This window comes from Antechinus flavipes, chromosome 2 (genome assembly GCF_016432865.1).
Source record: "Antechinus flavipes isolate AdamAnt ecotype Samford, QLD, Australia chromosome 2, AdamAnt_v2, whole genome shotgun sequence".
Classification (NCBI taxonomy): domain Eukaryota; kingdom Metazoa; phylum Chordata; class Mammalia; order Dasyuromorphia; family Dasyuridae; genus Antechinus; species Antechinus flavipes.
Window position 1 is genome coordinate 465,893,970 of NC_067399.1, and position 20,199 is coordinate 465,914,168.

Sequence of the window (20,199 nt, forward strand, 5' to 3'; positions counted from 1 at the left end):
CCTGAGTTTCAATTGATAAATGACGGACAAAAGCAGCTATACCCAAAGAAAGAACACTGGGAAACGAATGTGAACTATCTGCATTTTTGTTTTTCTTCCCGGGTTATTTATACCTTCCAATTCTCCCTATGCAACATGAGAACTGTTCAGTTCTGCAAACATATTGTATCTAGGATATACTGCAACATATCCAACATATAAAGGACTGCTTGCCATCTAGGGGAGGGGGCGGAGGGAGAGAGGGAGGGAAAAAAAAATCGGAACAGAAACGAGTGTCAATATAAAGTAATTATTAAATAAAAATTAAATTAAAAAAAAAAAGATACCATCTCACACCTATCAGATTGACTAATATAACAAAAAAGGAAAGTGATAAATGTTGAAGAGGATGGGGTAAAATTGGAACACTAATGTATTGTGCATACCCTTGGATCCAGCAATACTATCACTAGATCTGTATTCCAAAGAGATATAAAAAAGGAAAAAGTACCTATATGTACAAAAATATCTATAGCAGCCCTTTTCATGGTGGCAAAATATTGGAAAAAGAGGGGATGCCCATCAACGGGGTAATGGCTAAATAAGCTGTGACATATGGATGTGATTGAATACCATTGTGCAATAAGAAATGATAATCAGGCAAATTTCAAAAAAACCTGGATTCATAAGAAGATATAAAGTGAAATCAGCAGAACCAGGAAAACACTGTATACAGTATCAGCATCACTGTCTGATGATCAACTATGAATGACTCAGTTCTTCTCAGTCACACAAAGATAAAGAACTGATGGAATCTGAATGTAGATCAAAGCATATTTTAAAAAAATTACTTCATTCTTTCTTGTGGGTTTTTTCCTTTTGATCTGATTCTTCCTTCACAAATGTGACCAAATTGGAAATATCTTTTATATGATAGAACATGTATAAACTATACCATATTCAGAAGAGGGGAAGCGGAGGAAGAAAAATTTGGAACTTGAAATCTTATAAAAAATGAATGCTTTCTGATGGACATGGCTCTCTTCAACAATGAGATGAACCAAATCAGTTTCAATAGAGCAGTAATGAATTCGTTGGGTGTAGCGAAAGAACTCTGGGAAATAAGTATGAACCACTACATAGAATTCCTAAACCCTCTATTTTTTCTGCCTGCATTTTTTATTTCCTTCACAGCTAATTGTACACTATTTCAAAGTCTGATTCTTTTTGTACAGCAGAATAACTGTATGGACATATATACATATATTGTATTTAACATATACTTTAACATATTTAATATGTATTGGCCAACCTGCCATCTGGGGGAATGTGTGGGGGGAAGGAGGAAAAAAACTGGAACAAAAGGTTTTGCAATTATCAATGCTGAAAAAGTACCCATGCATATATCTTATAAATAAAAAGACATAATAATAATAAAAAAAATAAAAAAAATTTTAAAAAGAATGCTAAAAATTTTCTTGACTGGGGAAAAAATAAAATACTATTTTAAAAAATTGACTGCCCAAGGTCACACAGGTGAAAAATAATAGAATTGGAGTATATCTGCTAGAGAGCTGGGAAAGTGATCAAACATTTATTACTTAAGTGCCAGGGCATAGTGCTAAGCATTTTGCAAATACTATCTTGGTTAATAGTCACAACAATGATGTGAAGTAGGTGCACTGTCCTCATTTTCTAGTGGAGGAAACAGGTTAAATAACTTGTCCAGAGTTACATAACTTCTAGGTGTTTGAGTTCAGATTTGAAGACTTGTCTTTTTCTGGACTTCAGGTTCAGCAATCACTCTATTTTCACTATGTAGCTGCCTATGCAGTACCTTTTCCCTGATATTCAAGGGACAAAAGTCTGTAATTTGGTTCCATTCTATTTTCCAGCATTATCTCATTCTGCCACATATTTGACACTCTAGTTGAAATGGTCTACTACCTGCTCTCATCCACACCTTGAATAGGATTTCAGTTTTTCTGCCTTCATTTTGCTAATTCTGTTGCCTGTGCCTCCTCTTGTGTACCCATCCTTTTAAGGTCAATTTAAATCTCATATCCTCCCTTAAAGCTTCCTGAATCCCTAATTCAATAACAATGCTTTCTTCTAAACAGTCTAAGGTACTTATAATATCTTATGTACTATAGTTATCTACCTACCAGGTGAATATATTCCTTTAGGACATGTCAGGGCCTAGTAATCCGAACATCCAATAAATTTTTATTGATTTGAATCCCAGATTAAGTTTCGTGTGATCCAAAATTTCAGACCTTAAAATATATTTTGAAATAAGCTAAGAATCATATGACTATAAAGAAGCAATTAATCAACCATCAAGCTATGTATTTTTGGAGGAGAGGACTAATGGACATTCTTTTGATATCTTTTTTTTTAAATTGAATTCTAAATTCTCTCCCTCCTTCTAGTCCCTTCCCTGAGAAAGGAAGTGTGAGAAGGTAAGCAATGTGTCATCAATTATACATACGAAATCATGTAAAACATTTTCATATTAATCACATAAACAATACATTTACTGAAAACAATTTAAGTACAAGTTGGCTCACCATTTATGAACCACTTAACCTTGAGAACAACTTTTTTCATTTATTCATTCAAAAAAGATTTATCAATTGCCTACTATGTGTCTGTTAAGTAAACATTGGGGAAACAAAGAAAAAATTAGCCCCTCCTCAAAAAAAAAAAAGTCTTGTGTTCTATTAAGGAAAAGCATAGGGTTTTTTTTCCGTTTGTTTGTTTTTTGCTATTGGTACTATTGTTATATAGATAATTAAATACAAGATAAAAACAAAATAAATAGAAAGGCAATGGCCAAGGGCGAAGTAGATAAAGATAAGATTCTATGAGACAAAAAGGAGGAAGGAATGCATTTCTGGTATGTGGGATTGTTAGTTATGTTATGGTTATCTGTGTATAACTATACATATGGATGCTTACTTTGCATATATTTGTTTGCATGTTGTCTCTCTTATTAGATTGTAAGCTCCTTCAGGACAGGGATTCTCTTTTATCTATTCTGTATCCTTAGCACTTAGTACAGTGTCTGGTACATAAGAGGCTCTTAATATTTATTGAATTGAATTGAAATTGAATATGGGTAGTGGGGGAAGTGGAGAGAGAATAAAGAATCACTGAGAACTGCAAGATAGCTAGCTTCAGTTATTAAAAGGATATTGTTGTCCTCAACAAAAATAACTAAGTTAGAAGAGAGGAGGATTCAGGAGAAAATGAATTCCTTTTAAAAAGGATGCATTTATAAAACCCATAGTACAGCTGGTTTAAAACAACCAATAGGGAGTTGATGACCTGAGACTCAGAAAAGTGACAAGGACCCACAAACACAGACTTAGGAGTCACCTCCTTTGAGATGACGATCTTCTCTAAAGGCTAATAATATCTGAAATATACCAGGGTTGTTGCTCAGAAAATGCTGTATAAATTGCAAAACATCACAGTAATGAGTACTACTGTTATAGTTGGGTATTGGATGACAGTTCAATCACATTTCTGTCTGTATTTAGTGCAGTGCCTGACACATAGTAGCTACTTAATAAATACTTGTTAATTGTAGATGGCAGAAATTTAGAATTAGAACACAATTTCCCAATGAAATGCTAGTACAAACCCTTACTTGGTGAAATATTTACATAGCAATCTGACGATTTTATAGAAAAAAATTATTAAACACTTTTTGTCTGTAAAGGTATTTATAGATAATTTAAATAACTTACAGTCTTACAATCCCATATTTTCATAAAATGTAAAATCTGAACTCGTTTAAAAATGTTTAGCTCTCATAAGTTCTATGTATTTGCAAGGGAACTGAACTAGGAGGCAGAAGACCTGAATTTGCATCTTCGGTCCAAATGCATTAACTAATGTTCAAGGCACAGAATTCCCTCAGCTAGAAAATGAGTATCATACTATCGTAATATGACAAAAGTTAACTAAATTAATATGAGAAAAGCACTTTTTAAACTGTAAAGTTCTATAAAATTGGGCACAATTTATTAGTGTTATTTAAAGAGTTAATTCGTTCACTTGACAGACAGGTCTACTGGGGTGATTTCAGATATCAATCACAAATGTCCAGCAGTCAGTCATAAACTGGTGTTAAATAAAACCACATGCTCCCAAAGTTTTGAGTGGTAATTCACTAGGCAGAGAACTCTCTTTTTCAATCATCATCATGCCATAGACAGTCTTGTAGGTCCAAAAATGGCTCTTCTGTGAATCACTTACTAGGAGTAAATGAAAAGAAGTTGCCAACATAAAATGGCATTGCTTGGAGAAAAAGATCAAAGGATTTTGAATAGATGGGTATTCTTTAGGCAGAGTGCTCCCTTCACTTTATAGAGAAAGAAACTGAGGTTCACAGCAAACACTAACCCAAGGTAATAAGATTGAAGTTCAAATGCAGCTTTTTCCAAATATAGTGTTCTTTGTTAGACCACACTGCCTCTCACCAGACATATTTTTTTAAAAAGTGAACCCTGAAGGGATCTTTTCTTTCTCAAATATTCCTAGAATATTCTTTCTGGAATGCTTTGTTCCTATTTTTTACATTCCACACGATGCATATTTCTTAATTGTATACATAATTCCACCAAGACTGCTCCCTCTAAAGTTAGCAACAAAATCTTAATTGCCTCATCCAATGGCATTTTCTTAATCTTCATTCTGCTCTACCATTCTGTGCCCTTTGCCACTGGTGATCACCTCTTTTCTTTCTAGTTTTTTTGGGATACTACTCTCTCCTGATTCTCTTCCTACTATCAGATCACCTCTAAGGGTTTTTTGCTGAAACTTTATCCAGATCACACTGTTAGTGTTCCGCAGGGCTTTATAGGTCTTAGGCCCTTGTCTCTTCCTTCCCTAGAGTATTTCACTTAATGATCTCATTAGCTTCCATTTATTCAGTTCCCATCTCTATACTGATGATCCCCAAATCTATGTATGCTGCCCCAAATTCTGCTGACCTCCATCTTTAACTGGATGTCCAATAGACAACATTGTAGACTGATCACCCTCTGAATTTCCCTATTACTATACAGAAGATACCATCTTCCCTCAGGGACTCAAGCTAAGTTCACAGATAGAATTACCTTCAATCCCTTATTATTCTTCATTCTTTATATATAATATGCTTTCTAGGTCTCTTGGTTTCATCTTTGAAACCCCCTTTTCTCCTCTGAGTACAGGTCCTCAGAACGTCATGTCTGAGCTACTGCAACAACAGGGAGTGTGGGGGATCTGCCTGCCTTAAGCTTCTCCTTACTTTAATCCACTCATTTGTCTATTAAAGTGATTTTCCTAAAGCGCAGGTCTGACTATGTCATCCCCAACTTGATAATTTCAGTGGTTCCTTGTCACCTCTGAAATCAAATACAAAATTTTCTATTTGACATTCAAAAGTCTTCAACATCTAGGCCCCTCTTATCTCTCCAGTCCTTTTATATCTTATTCTCTACTATGTAGACTGCCTTTCAGTAACACTGGCCTCCTAGCTATATACCACAAACAAGACTCTTCATTTCTCAATTCTGGGCATTCTCACTGACTACCCCCCATATTTGGAATAGACTCCTTCCTTATCATCACCTCTTGGTTTCTTTTAAGTCCCAACTAAAATTTCATCTTCTGCAGAAAACTTTTTCCAACTTCTCTTAATTCTAGTGCCTTTATAAATTATTTTCCATTTAGCTTAATATTTGTTTGTTCGTATTTATTTCCTCATTGTCTTCCCCATCAGACTAGGAGCTCCTTGAGGACAGAAACTATCTTTTGCCTCTTTTTATATATGTTCTAAATGCAATGGCTGGGACCCAGTCAGAGCTTAAGTAATATTTGCTGAATGACTGCATGTGCCCCGTTCATCTCCCACCCTCAAAGGATTGTGAGTCTTTTTTAGGACAGGGAATGTCACTTCTCTTTGTCTATCACATACCAGGCCTAACACCAAGCAAATTCAAGTAAATCATACATGCCTGATGAATTGAATTGATTCAAAGTTTACCTTGAGGAAGAAAAAAAAACAATAGAAGATAATTGCTAGTATAGGATATAGTTCACAGATAGAATTATCTTAGAAGGAAAACATTTACATAGTGACAAATAGTACAGTTTAAGTAGGTGAACACATAGTAGGAGTTTAATAAATAGTTACTGAAGGAAGAAAACTAAACTCTATTTTTATTGTACTTTGTAGTAAATTCTTCATAATAAACCTACCAGAGATAGGTGGTTAAGATATGTATTCTAATCTCCATTTTATATGTGAGGAAATCAAGGTTACAAGAGTTAAGATGTAAAAAATAGAGTCACAGTCACAGCTAGTAATCAATCAGGATGGAGACTCTATGTTTGGAAAATTTACCAGTACTACCTCTCACTTATCTTAATCTGAATCTGATTAGTACTCTTAAGTGTGTTCCATCACTCAAGTAAATGGAGTGAGCTTCTATTATTTAGCAGTTTATAAAAGTATCATGTTCTTTGAAGTTGATTTTAATATAGCTAAATGGAGTCATTATGTAGAACTGAGTAGGTGATGATAGGACAATGGAAAAACAATAATCTCACAGATGATGTCATATTTTCAACTGGGATTTTCTCTTGAAAAGTGCCAGGATTGTTTTCTCCTTCTAATCTATAACAGAAAATTATCTTATCTCATGAGACAACATTTTGGTCACAATAAATTAGCTTAAAAATGTACTCACTGAAAAAGTTACTTAAATCAAGCAGAAACAAAAAGTTGTTTTTCACTGAATAAATTATTCAACAATTTGTTTTATTTCATATTAATCAATATTATCATCATATGACCATCTGCAACATTCCCAATTACTGAGACCCCAATTCCTGTGTTATCTTTGATTCCTCACTTTTATTCATCCCACAATTCAATCCATGGCCAAATCTCATTTTCCTCTTTCCAACAGCTGCTGAATCTGCCCATTCTCTTTCCATTCACATGAGTGTAATCCTAGTTCAGATTTTTTTCACCTTTTGCCTGTACTATTTATTACATTGGCCTTCTAAATGGTCTTGTCTCAAGTATCTCTCCACTCCAATTGATCTCCCATTTAGCTATCAAGATGATTTTTCTAAAGTGTAGGTCTCGTCATATCACTTCACTGTTCAATAAGCTCCTTCTAGCATCAAATATGAACTCTTTTGGCATTTAAATTGTTTTGCAATCTTGATCTTTCTAGTCTTCTTTACTGTCTTCCATATATTCTTTGATTCAACTCCATCCATACTCTTCCTATTTGCAATGTCTGAAACATGACGTTCCATCTCTCTTATTTCTGTGTCTTTTCCTGGTTGTCCCCTATGCTGGAATACTCAGCTTCCTTACTTCTTCTTCTTAAGCTTTCCTAGCTTCCTTCAAGTCTCAGCTCAAATCCCACCTGGAAGAGGCCTTTTACTGTCCCCACATGACATTTCATTTAGTGAGTTATGTTTCTAGGATGTACCTAGTTATTTATTAAGTTGACTCCCCTACTAAATGTATGCTTTTCAACAGCAAGAACTGTCTTATATTCTTAGACCATAGCACAATGAATAAGTAGTATAGTGCTTATGAGATGTATGTTATATTTGTTGTTATTACTATTAATGATTCACATTTCTATGATGCTTTAATGTCAATATAATAATGCTGGCATGTAGTGGCATTATTTCTCCTAATTTTGGATAGAGTTAAAGGGACAAGACATTATCATATTATTTTTTCTCTACATCTAATATTCTAAGATTAATGAGTATATAGATTAAAATTTCTGTTTCTAAAAAACGGAATAAAATTATAATGATGTAAACTCATTTTCTGTAGGCACTGAAAGCATCCTCAGTATTATTCAAGTACCATGTAGGAAATCAGGGATTTTCACATATTTCTGAGTTCCTCAGGTAAACCACATCATTTTGAAAGGTTTTTTTTTTTTTTTTTTTAAATCAAGGTAGCTTAGAAGGTATGAGAATTTGGCACAGCAACATTTATTAAAAATGATTTCATTAATTTTTTATGGGCAATGTGACATCTGAGTAAGTAAATTCAGTCAAGGAGAAATTTTTTGGCTCACTATTCTAGGATAGTTGAAGTACATATTTTTGGAATGAGGATTTATTGTCTGAGTTCATTGAAGATTGTGAACTTCTGGCACGTTAGCCACCTGCTAGCCAGGTCTTATTAACTTGGTAGGTGCTAAACTTTGTCTGACATGATGTGTTACATAATTTTTGCTATTCCCAATCTCCCATAATCATTGTTAATCATAAATTTGAACTTCTTAGAGATAATCTTTCTATCATTCTGGTGAATAGGACCTGGTTTTGAATTTCCATCTTAAACCTTCACCAACAAATCAACATGCCTCAGGCATTTGTTCATTATTTCTTTATCTACAACTTGTTGGTTTGTATTCATAAAGTTATGACCACAGAAGTTCTTTTGAATCACCTCTTGTATCCTACACATTTCACAGGCTCTCTACCAAAAATTCACACTTTCTTGTTATTAGACAAATTCAGTGGTAAATACTTATTACCATTCTTTCCTGTAGCTAAAGTGATGTCTACTTCCTATTGTTATAATAACAATAAAAATGATTACTATATTAATACATCAATAGAAAATTCCTGGCAAGGAAAAATGCAGATGAATATCTATTCTGCAACTTACAGTTATTGAAAAGTAGTGGGGTCACTGAGAGCTTAAGGTATTTGCCCAGAGTCATGTAATCCATATATATCAGAGGAGGGATTTGAGGTTTTCCTACCTCTGAGGCTCTTCTTATGTACTATGCAATACTGAATCTCTTGAATGTTATGGTAACAAATTTATGCACTAGCTACTCTCTCCTCTCTCCCAAATTGAACCGTTGATGAACTGGTTCAACTTTACATTATTCCTTCTCTAGAATTACTAAATCCCCTTATTATAACACTGATTATGCTTTGCCAGATTTAAATCTGGGTTCACTTTCACAATCTGCCACTTTCACTCCTACACAAGCAATAGAACAAAGGTGGGGGGAAAAATCACACAACATTCTGATATCTTACAATACAAATTCATGTTATATAATTTCAACTGGGCCCTCATTGCTGCTAGGCAATTCTACTATACATCTCTTATTAATTCACTATTCCACTCTCTAGAGGCTCTTCAAAACCTTTTTATCCTTCCACAACCTTTGCTTGATTCCCCCATTCCCAGTCTCTCAGCTGATAAAGGTGCCTTATTTTTATAGGAAAATAATGAGGCTATCTGCAATGAATTCCTTCTTTCTTCTTCCTCATATTATATGATTCATATGTCATCTGCTACTATCTCCTCTTTCAACCCTGTTTCACATGAAAAGGTGAACTTCTTATCAAAGCTAATCCTTTACCAGCACAAGCAACCCCATTCCATTTTGTCTCCTACAACAAATTGCTCCCTCTGTCATCCCCACTTTATTATTCATTTTCAATGAATTTTCTCTTCCTGGTTCTTTTCCTGATGCCCACAAAGATACCCATGTCTCCCTCATCTTCAAAAAACCCTCATTTGATCATTCTATCCTCACTATCATCCCACATCTCTTATACCTTTCGGAGCTAAATTCCTTGAAAAGGCTATCTACAATGGGTGTCTCTACTTTCTCTCATCTTAACTCTTTTTCTAACTTACAACTTCATTCCACTGAACCTGTTCTCTCCAAAGTTATTAATGATCTCTCCATTGCCATATCCGATGACCTTTTCTGGATCCTTATTCTCTTTGTCTGCTCTGCAGCCTCTGATATTGTTGATCACCCTCTCCTCCTTGATACTTTCTTCTTTCTAGGTTTCTTCAATATCATTCTCTCCAGGTTTGGCTCCTAGCTGTCAGAACATTGCTCCTCAGTCTGGATCTTCATCCAGATTACAACTAAATAGTTCTGTTTTGGCCTCCCTTCTTTTCTTTTGCTAAAAACCTTACCGTGTGATCGTATTTAAGTTCCCTTGGAATTTAAAATACCATTTCTTTGTTGACAATTCTTAACTGTACTTTCCTTCCCTAATTTCTTTATTGACCTTTAATCTTGTGTCTCCAACTCCTTACTTGACATCTCAAACTCAACATGTCCAAAATGAAATTTATTATCCGTCTCCTTGAACCTTCCCCTCACTTCTAATTTTCCTATTACTATAGAAGGTGACCTTACCCTCTCAGGCTCTCAGGTTCTCAACCTAGATATCAACCTCCATTTTCCACTCACTCTCACCAATCTGCTGCCAAGATCTGTTGTTTCTTCTTTGCAATATCTTTCAAATAGTTCTCCTTTTCTCACCTGACACTCCTACCACTTATCTTGATCCCAGTTCGCTGTTCTCTTGCATTTCCAACTGCCTTTCAACATTCAGTAGACATCTTAAAGTCAATATGTCCAAATAGAAACTCATCTCTCCCGCTCAAACTTCATCCTGCTCTTTTATTTTTTGTTGTGCTCTTTTTATGAGAAATTTTATTACAGAGAATACCACCATCCTCCCAGTCTTCTTGAGTGGCAATTGAGAAATCATGCTGAAATCCCTATTCTTTCTCCCTGCCCACTCACATGTCCCCATATCCAAGCTGTTCCCAATGCCTGTCCATTTCACTTTATCTTTCCGAAATGTCCTTTTCCCTTCTCTGACCCTCCCAGTCCTCATCATCTTATACTTAAACTCTTGTAATAACCTGTTGGTGGGTCTGCCTCCTGAAGTTCTTCCTTACTTCAATCCACCTATTTGGCCACCAGAGTGATTTTCCTAAAGTGCACATCATCCCCTTATTCAATAAAGACTGGTTCCCCATTGCTTCCAGGACCAAATACAAAGTTCTCTGTCATTCAAAGCCCTTCACAATTTTGCCATCTCCTACAACTACAGTCTTCTTATACCTTCCTCTTCACCACGTACTCTTTGATTCTTTGGTGATACTGGGCTCCTAGCTATTTCACAAAGAAGATACTCCAAGTTTTGACCTGGAAATTTTCTCTGACTGTCCCCTATAGCTGGAATGTTCTCTTTGCCTTTTGGTTTCCTTTAAGGACTGAATAAAATTCTACCCTTTGTAAAAAGCCTTTTTCAACCTCTCTTAATTCTAGTGCCTTCCTTCTGTTATTTAAAGTCTTATTTATTATTGATATACATATAGTCAATATTTTTACCATTTGCTTTAACTTCATGACTTCAAGTATTTGAGAGATTTTATTAGTAACTTGATTTTAACTTCTCTTTGACAATAGCACATATTCATGGCAATATGCAACAGAGGGAAAAAAAACAGTGGTGCCATGCATCCAAGTTTGTACCTTCTAGGTGCTTCACTGGTTCTTACCATTGTAAAGTACTCCTGTGAATTTATTGCATATATTTGTTGTTTATTTTTAAAGTTTTATGTTTCAATTATGCCCCCAAAGCTTTAGTGCAAGTATTCTGGGCACTAAGCCCAAGTATGCAAAGTCAATGAATTGGCTGAATAATATTTATGCTGGACTGTCTGCAGCTATTTTCGGCAGCAAAAGATTACAGTTTTTGCTGATTGTGGGAACTTAATCCCCTAGTTCCCATAAGTTCAATGTATTGACATTTGTATTATTTTTTATTTCATTTTATAGGAATGTTACTCTCATGAAAGATGAGAATTGACTGTAGTAATAACAACTGCATTACTTTCTATATTACTGGTAGTAAATTACTTATTAGAATAATATTAATTACTGATATAATTATGACAATAATTTTATTAGTAATAATTCACATTTATATAATACTGAAACAACTACTTTATGTTTTTTAAGTCAATTCAATTCAATAAGCATTTATTAAGTATTCATGTGGATCAATGGGAAGAACAGGAATTCTGAAGTCACTAGACCTGCATTTTATTTCTGGCATTTACTACCTATAACTTTGAGGAAATAAATTAATTCCTCTGGACCTCAGTTTCCTCATCTGTAAAATACAGTGGAGTCAAATCCTCAATGGATTCTCAGGCCTAGATTTATAATCCCATATATAAGATGCTATGGTGGCATTATGAATAGAAAGGCAAAATGAAAAACAGTTCCTGTTCTCAAGGAATTTACATTCCTCTTGTGGGTATGGGTGTGCCATTTAAACAGATAAATAGATCAAATCTGAGGAGAGAGAGTAGGAACAACTAGAAGGCTGATCAAGAAAAGCTCACCAAAGGAGGTAGTGCTGGAGATGGATCTTGAAGGAAACAAGGAATTCTAAGAAATGGAAGAAAGGACTACATGGCTAATGAACAGAGATGTGAAATAGAATTACAAATGTGTCTAACAGCTAATGGGCCAGTTTAGTTGGAATGTGGGGTGTATGAAGTAGACTAATATGAAGATAGCCAGAAAAATTAGGTTAGAGCCAGGCTGTGAGTGCCAAGCTAAGGAGTTTGTATTCACAGTAAAGAAGGACCACTGAATCTTCTTGAGCCAGGCTGACATTCACTGCCCTTAAGGCATTAAAGATACAAAGAAAAGTACATAACAGTCTCTGCTCTCAAGGAAGGAGATCACAATCTAAAGTACTCTAAAGTATATATAAAGTATAAAGTACTACAAAGGATATACTATTACACAAGTAATAGAGTAAGAGAAGCTGAGATAGAGGAAAATGGAGGGTTAAAGAGGAAAATAATGACTTTTGGTTTGTGCAAGGTGAGTTTCAGTTGCTTCCATGAATTCAGGAGGAGAAGTCCAGGAAGGAGTTAGTACAGAAAAGAAGTTCACAAGAGTAAATGGGACCATATACATATATATGGAAGTCATCTGCTTAGATATGGTAATTGAGATAATAAATAGGAGCTAATGAAATCACCAAAAGGAAGTATTGAGAGAAGGGGATACAGGGCAGAACTGAGAGGGACATCACCACTTATGAGTATAAGAGATGGCTGATGATCTAGCAAAGAAAAATAAGAGGGAAGAGCAAGATGCAATGAAGAAAAGCAGAAGAGAGCAGAGTTGTGAAAATGAGGGAGAAAAGCATATGCAGGAGTGAGCACAACTACCATAGGACATAGTTTTCTTAACCCCATTTTACAAATAGGGAAATTAAATGAGAGGAAATCATAAAGCACTGAAGTCTCCAAACTGGATCAAGATGTGATCTAAGACCTATGAATCCAAACCAAAAAGCCTATGTTTAAAACACTGGGTTTTTCACGTAAATAATAGTTCAAATTGATGCAATTTACTATGTTAAAGACTAATTATGTTAAATCATTTTAACAAATGTAATTACAAAGGATTTTATTTAAGATTCGTATGAACTGATGCAGAATGAAGTGAACAGGACCAGAACAATTTTACAATAAAAACAATATTGCAAAGACAATTCTGAGACCTTAAAAACTGTGATTAATGCAATGATCAATTATGGTCATAGAGGATTCACAATGAAGAATGCTACATACCTCTGACAGAAAGCTAAATGTACAAAAAGGTGATAGACTCAGAGTGTGTGTATGTGTATATATATATAAAAAACATGCCCAACTATGGGAATTTGTTATGCTAAACTATACATATAACCTACAAGGATTTTTTCATTCTTTTTCAAAGGTGGGAGACAGGGCAAGGGTGAGAAGTAAGATGGAAAGAAGGCAAATTTTTGTTACTTCAAATAAATTGTTTTAATTAAAAAAAGATTTTCCTTATTATAATTCTGTTTGTCATATGTTCTTAATAAATAGCACAATAATTGACATATGAATAGTACAGAATTATAATCCTCATTTTACAGGTAATGGGAGTTCTTTTTAATGTTATATACCCAGTATCATCTGGGTCTAGTTCCAATGGTTCTTCCTACTACTTCATGATACCTCTAATATAAATGACCCTACAACATAAATGACAAATAGAGCATTATTGGATAGGGGCTGCTAAGTATATTCACACTGCCTACAATTCCCCAGCTATTCTAAGAACCCATATGAAAAGTGCAATTTCTACCTGAACACAATTATTTTGTATTTTAAATTAATCCAAGCATTTGCTAACAGGAATTGTAATTTACCAATATCTAGCTGTGAAGACCTGCTAAGAAGAAAAACTGGAGGAAAAAAAATGGAAGGGTTTAAATGGAAGGGTTTTGTTCACTCATTCTCAAACTATTTAAAAAATAAATATTAAAAAAACCTTATAATCCAACAAAAAGAACTAAAGATTCTTGACATTAAAAAAGAGAAAAAGGCATCTAGTTTAGCAATGCTGGCTCATTTGACAGAAAAATTAGTATTTTTGAGTGACTAAAAAATGTTGCTTTCTTTGTCGTTAATAACTGATCATTGTAACTTTTCTGCCAGGCCTTGCCAATTCCTTCAGGAAGTCATCCTTGATCATCTCAAGTTGGTAACGACCTTACCCCTTGGACCTCACAAAGAACTTTGTTTTGCATTTCTTTAATTATTATATACTGTATATTATAGTTATCTGTGTATATAATTTAATCTACTGTATTAGCAGTTGTAAAATGGCAATATAGATATATTTTAAACTGTATTTCACCAACATCTAGGATAGAGCTCTCTGCACACAGTAGGTGATTAACAAATTTTTGCTGAGTGAGACACACTGAAAGCTAGGTCACAGGCAGAGACAAATTATATTCCCTAGCTCAAAGGTATATAAGATTATATATATCTTAGATTGCCAACTCAGAGGGCTACAAAGTTCATTTAGTCATACTTTCATTTCTGTGATAAAGAGAACAGGTCCCAAAGAGGTGACTTGTGTAAGGTTGCACAGGGAACAAACCCTGAGCAAATGCAGAGAATGGTAGCAGAATTGTGAAAGGGCAGAAATATGCTCTCTGAGAAAGGTAAGAGAATGAAAAGAAAGGTAAGAAAAAAAGGGTAGAGGGAAAGACTATAGTACTTGAACACCCAAGAATAAAAACCTTTAATAAAGCAACCACTAAAGGAACCAGGGATGTTTAATTTAGAGCAGCAAGCTAGCACAGTGCACTAAATACCAGGCTTGGAGTCTAGAAAAATTCTCTTCCTGAATTCAAATCTGGCCACACACACATATTAGCTAGGTGACCCTGAGCAAGTCATTCACCCTATTTGCCCCAGTTTCTTATCTGTGAAGTGAACTGGAGAAGGAAAGGGCCAACCACCCCAGAATTTTTATCAGGAAACCCTCAATGGGGTCATAAAGAGTTGCATATAAGTGAAACAACTGGATAACAACAAACCAATAACTTTCTAAAGAAGAGAAGACCCAGGTGAGACATAATTGCTGTCTCTAAATATTTGAAAGACCTATAGGAAAAAGGGATTAGACCTGTTTTTTGGAATCAGAATATATAACTTAACAGCAATGGCTATAAATTATAGATGGGAAGATTTCAGCTTTATACTAGGGGAAAAATTCCTAGTAGTCCAAAAGAAACAAAGGCTACAGGAAAAGATAATGAATTTGTCTTCACTGAAGGTTTTGATTCTGATATTATGTGGCTATTTGGCAGAACAATAGTGGAAGAAATTCTTGCTTAAGCAGGAGTTGCACTAGCCAAAGGCTTTTTTTATACTTTGAGATCCTATTATTCTAGGTTTTTTTTTTTTTTTTTTAATGATCCTAAGTTTCTTCCTGAGATAAAGATTTACCCTCTAAACATCAATATTCTTGTGAGAGTATATACTGTGAGTCACAGAATACCAACCTTGCAACCTTGCAAATCACTTAATTGGAAATGAAGAGATAACATTGTAGTGCTAAGAAGCTGCATCATATTATCATCAAAGAACTGCACAGAAATGGTATAAAAAGTATCATCAAAGAAATGTGTAGTCATCCAAAAAGATGAGACAGTCATGTAGGGAGAGCAAAGGATAACAGGGGAGGAGCCCATATGCTCCATTGGTTATCCCACAATATGAATAGATGGAAAAGGCCCCCACATGGAACTGATGAGAAAGATACAAACAGGTGTTATGCAATAAGAGGAGGTCTGGTCAGATTAGGACCTGTACCATTGGATAGAGCACCCACATTGATGAGGTTACAGACCTACTGCAATCAAACTCTACTCACTGTATTTCATATCCATTAAATACAATTAGGTGTCTATTCTACAAACTTAGATTTACATGAACTCTCAGCTTTAAACACAATCTTATAATTAGTGGTGGGAAAGAGACCAATTTATTCAGAGAACCCTGTGGGATTAATGATATTCTTCTTGGGAGCACTGAAAGACCCTGGGTTTTTGTCCCTGTATGTACCTCCTACACCCACTATTGCTAAGAATAGGTTAATGCAAAAAGCCAAATTCAAATATTCCAGTTGGGGTAGATATATAAAAACCATAATATAAGTAAGAAAGGTAAGAAAGAAAGGGTAGAGAGAATGAATATAGTACTTTAATACCCAAGAATAAAACCTTTAATAAAAACTCCCACCTTCTCAGTATCAAAAAGACCATTTGAACTGATTTCAGAATGCCAAATTGAGGGAATTACATGTATTTTGCACATATCTTAGAAATAAAAGGGACCTGAGGGAATATATCATCATGGAACACAAAATTCTGGAACTAGAAGGGGCCTCAAAAACAGGATATTAGAAACAACAAAAAGAAAAGAACTTTAAAACAGACTATCAGAGCTAGAAGACACCTAAAATATAGAATATAAGAACACAAAGCACAGAATGTTAGAGTGACCTTAAAGGTCAGAGTATTCAATCAATCAGAATTGGAACAGACTTCAAAGGTTACCTAGTCCATTACATATTTGAATAGGAATTCTTTGGTCATTCAGCCTCAATTGGAAGATCTTCAACTGATGACCCTCTGAAGTAGTTCCTTCCCTTTTGGACTGTTCTTATGGTTAGGAAGTTTTTTCCCTTATAGCAAACCTAATCTACCTCTGCAACATCCTCCCTTAGCTCCTAATTCTGCCTTCTGGGGATAAGTAAAACAAAGCAAACCGATGATTCCATATTTTTTGTTCTAAGATGCTGTCTAGCCATAACATTCTATGTTCTATAGATGAATGACATTCTATGAAAATGGGAAAGAAAGAAAGGCCTGGCTAATTGCATTTCTGGAACTTAGTCAAGAGAGGAAAATGAGGCTTACTAGAAGTACTAACTCTTTAAGGTAACAGTAATAAACACCTAACATTTTTATAATTATGTGAGGTATGGAAAGTGCTTTGCATTTTTCATCTAATTTGGTCCTAAAAGGTAGTTGCTATTATTATCCCCATTTTATAAATCAGCAAACTAAGACAGAGATGAGGTGATTTGTTTAGGGTAATAAACAATTAAATGTCTGAGGCAGAATGTGAAATCAAGTTTTTCTGATTCCAAGTACATTGCTCTATTCACTACACCACCTAGCTGTTATCTAGGGTAATATTATTTCATATTAAAAATATTCACTAGGTTAATAATAAAGCCCCTCCCTCATTTTATCTATTTTCAAGTAATAAGAAATCACAATTCATATTTCACTCTGAACAACAATTTGGGGAGTCATAAAAATGGTTAAAAAGTCTCCTCATGGTTTAGCTTTTTCTAAACTTTTATGAACATCTGCCACATTCATTTGAAGTTTAAAAAATTCTGGCACATATGCAAAGGCATAATAAGGTGCCTATAGCTTTTGAGAAGAATTAACAAGACAGTCAAAAATAAGTCTTTTTTAAATCCTTTGCTGAATTGCTAGTGAGAATGACAGTGTAAGAAAGAATGTATCCTCTCTTTCTGCTTTCTGGAGAATAGCAACAAAAACCTTTATTCATTCATTTAATAACCATTTACCAAGCACCTATACAATGAATGGTGATGCTAGATTATATACCAAAATAAAAAAAAAGTGTGGTCCCTTGTCCTCAAGAAGCTTAGCTAATACAACCAAACCCATGAAATACATGTATAACAACTACAATGTATAAAGTTTCAGGGAATGGAGAGAATTCAACTCCAAATGGAAACATTCGGAAGGTTCTCCAAAGGAGGCAGCAATCTGAGCTGGGCTTTGGAGGATGGAAAACGGCACTGAGGGGTGTGGAGTTAGAGTCCAGACATATACAAAGACATTGCATCTGATAACACCTAGGTAGGAGTTGACTTTAGCTGGAACTTTAAGTGTGTAAAAGCAGGAGATAATATGAAATTAAAGAAATAGCTGAAGCCAGAATCTAGAGGGTTATAAAGAGAATCACAGGTTATAAATAGAGCTTATTTTAAGGATGATAAAGATCATAATGTTACTCCCTCATTTTACAAATGAAGCAATGTAAGCCAGAGAAACAGGACATGTTACTTTTCCAAGTACACACATTTTGTAATGTATGACAAGTCTATAGATTAGTCCAAAGGCTTTTCCTACTATACCATGCTGCCTGTTTAAAAGGCTTGCTTAGAGACAGGTTATTTATTTTCAGTTATCTTAAAAGCTGTCCTGCAACAGAAAGATTAAAATTACTTTTGGTTCCAATGATAGAATTTGGATCACTGTGTTTAGCAAGTTTTAAGGAAGCAGATTTCAGCTTAATAATTGAATAATTAGATCTGCCCACAAACAGAATGGGCTCCTTTGGCTACAATGAGTTGTTCATTGGTGTATGTCTTCTAAGCAAAACCCAGTTAACCATTTCCTGGGAAAATAAAGAGGGAAATCTTGTTCAGTTAAGGGTTACCCTAGATGATCTCTGAGGTTTCTTTCAGTTCTGAAATTCCATGGAACAGCAATGTGTAGTAGAAAGAACACTAGATTTGGAGTCAAAGTCAGTTGGCAGTTCTCCTTATTTACTGTCTATGTAATCATAAATAGGTCACATCAATCTATCTGCATGAGTTTTCATTTGGAAAATGAAGGAGTTGAATTAGATGAACTCAAAGATCTCATTGAACTCCAAATCTTATGATCAGAGGTAACTTTTTAATGCTTTAATTTTTAATATTATTTCTCATTCTAATTTTCAAAGGTGCTCTTTTACCATAGTTTTGATTTCACCTCAGCTTTTATAAGACAAAAGATGGAAAAGAAAAAAAAAGTTCAACACAATACAGTTTAAACAAATAATCTGTGAGAGTCCAAAAACCTTATACTTTATGTACCCAGGGTTGGGTGATGACAGAAAGGCAGAGTTAACAGAATGTAGGAGCCACATGGCCAGCCTGTCAACTTAGAAATTGGAGCAGATTTTTAATGGTCTATTTTGATTGAGATTCTCAATGTCAAACCAACAGGTTTTCCTATAACCAACTCTTTTCGTTTTGTAAGCACAATAGCACTGTGTGCAACAAATAGTGAAGAAGCAGGTGGTCCCAGTCGACCTAGAGTGAATTGAACAGAAAAGAAGAGGCTACATTTCCTTCAAGACAAGAAAAGCTTTACCACTGAGAGAAGCAGTTCCTATTCTCCCCTCCCCCAAAAGCTAATCTCCTCTTTGAAAAAAGGCAAGCTCAGGGCTTTGCTCTCATAGATTATATACAGCAAAACTCCATAGGCATGCACTGCCTTTGCCTGAATGATACAAGTGCAGAAGCTAAGAAGCCATATGAAGAGATGGAAAGCACACTAGAATGACAGGTGGTGAGTTTGAATCCTGACTCGGTCAATTTATTGAACCCTTGGCAAGAAATTTAACTTCCCTTGTCCATAATTTTCTTATCTCAAAAATGAAGGGAATAGATCAGATGGGTTGTTATATCTTTCTAAACATGTAGTTGAGTAGAGATGAGAACCCATTCTTCTCAATCCAAGTTTGAAATGCTTTTGGTTATACTGCAGCTGCTAGGACTGTTCAGATCCTCACCATCCTAAGGTTACTTTACTTTGAGCACTTTAAGACTGATTTTCTAAGTTCCTCCCAGCTCTGAAAGTCAATAGCTCTATGCTCTTGGTGGAAAAGTCAAGCATTGGGCTACAATAGGAACACACAGAAGCTGTTACAATAGGATACTATAGGATAGGCAGGTGGACCAATATTTTTCCAAAGCTTAGAATATTCCTTTATTTTCTTAAGACCTTTTCTGCCCTCAGTAACCTGGGAAAATATATGATCTCCCATCTGAATGAAAGATCTTGAAAATAATAACCTAGTGAGAAGAAATCTTAGTTGAATGCTCAGCTTTGTTAGCAAAGGAGGGGGAAAGAGCCTGAGGTGTTGCTTGTACGAATCCCCATATGTTA

At 35.0% G+C, this 20,199-nt stretch overlaps 1 protein-coding gene across 6 annotated transcripts in view; it reads right to left on the reverse strand.

The window, feature by feature from the left end:
- The window catches only part of DENND1A (DENN domain containing 1A), a 687,683-nt gene that overhangs the window by 271,068 nt on the left and 396,416 nt on the right, over positions 1-20,199 (reverse strand). The window lies entirely within an intron of this gene.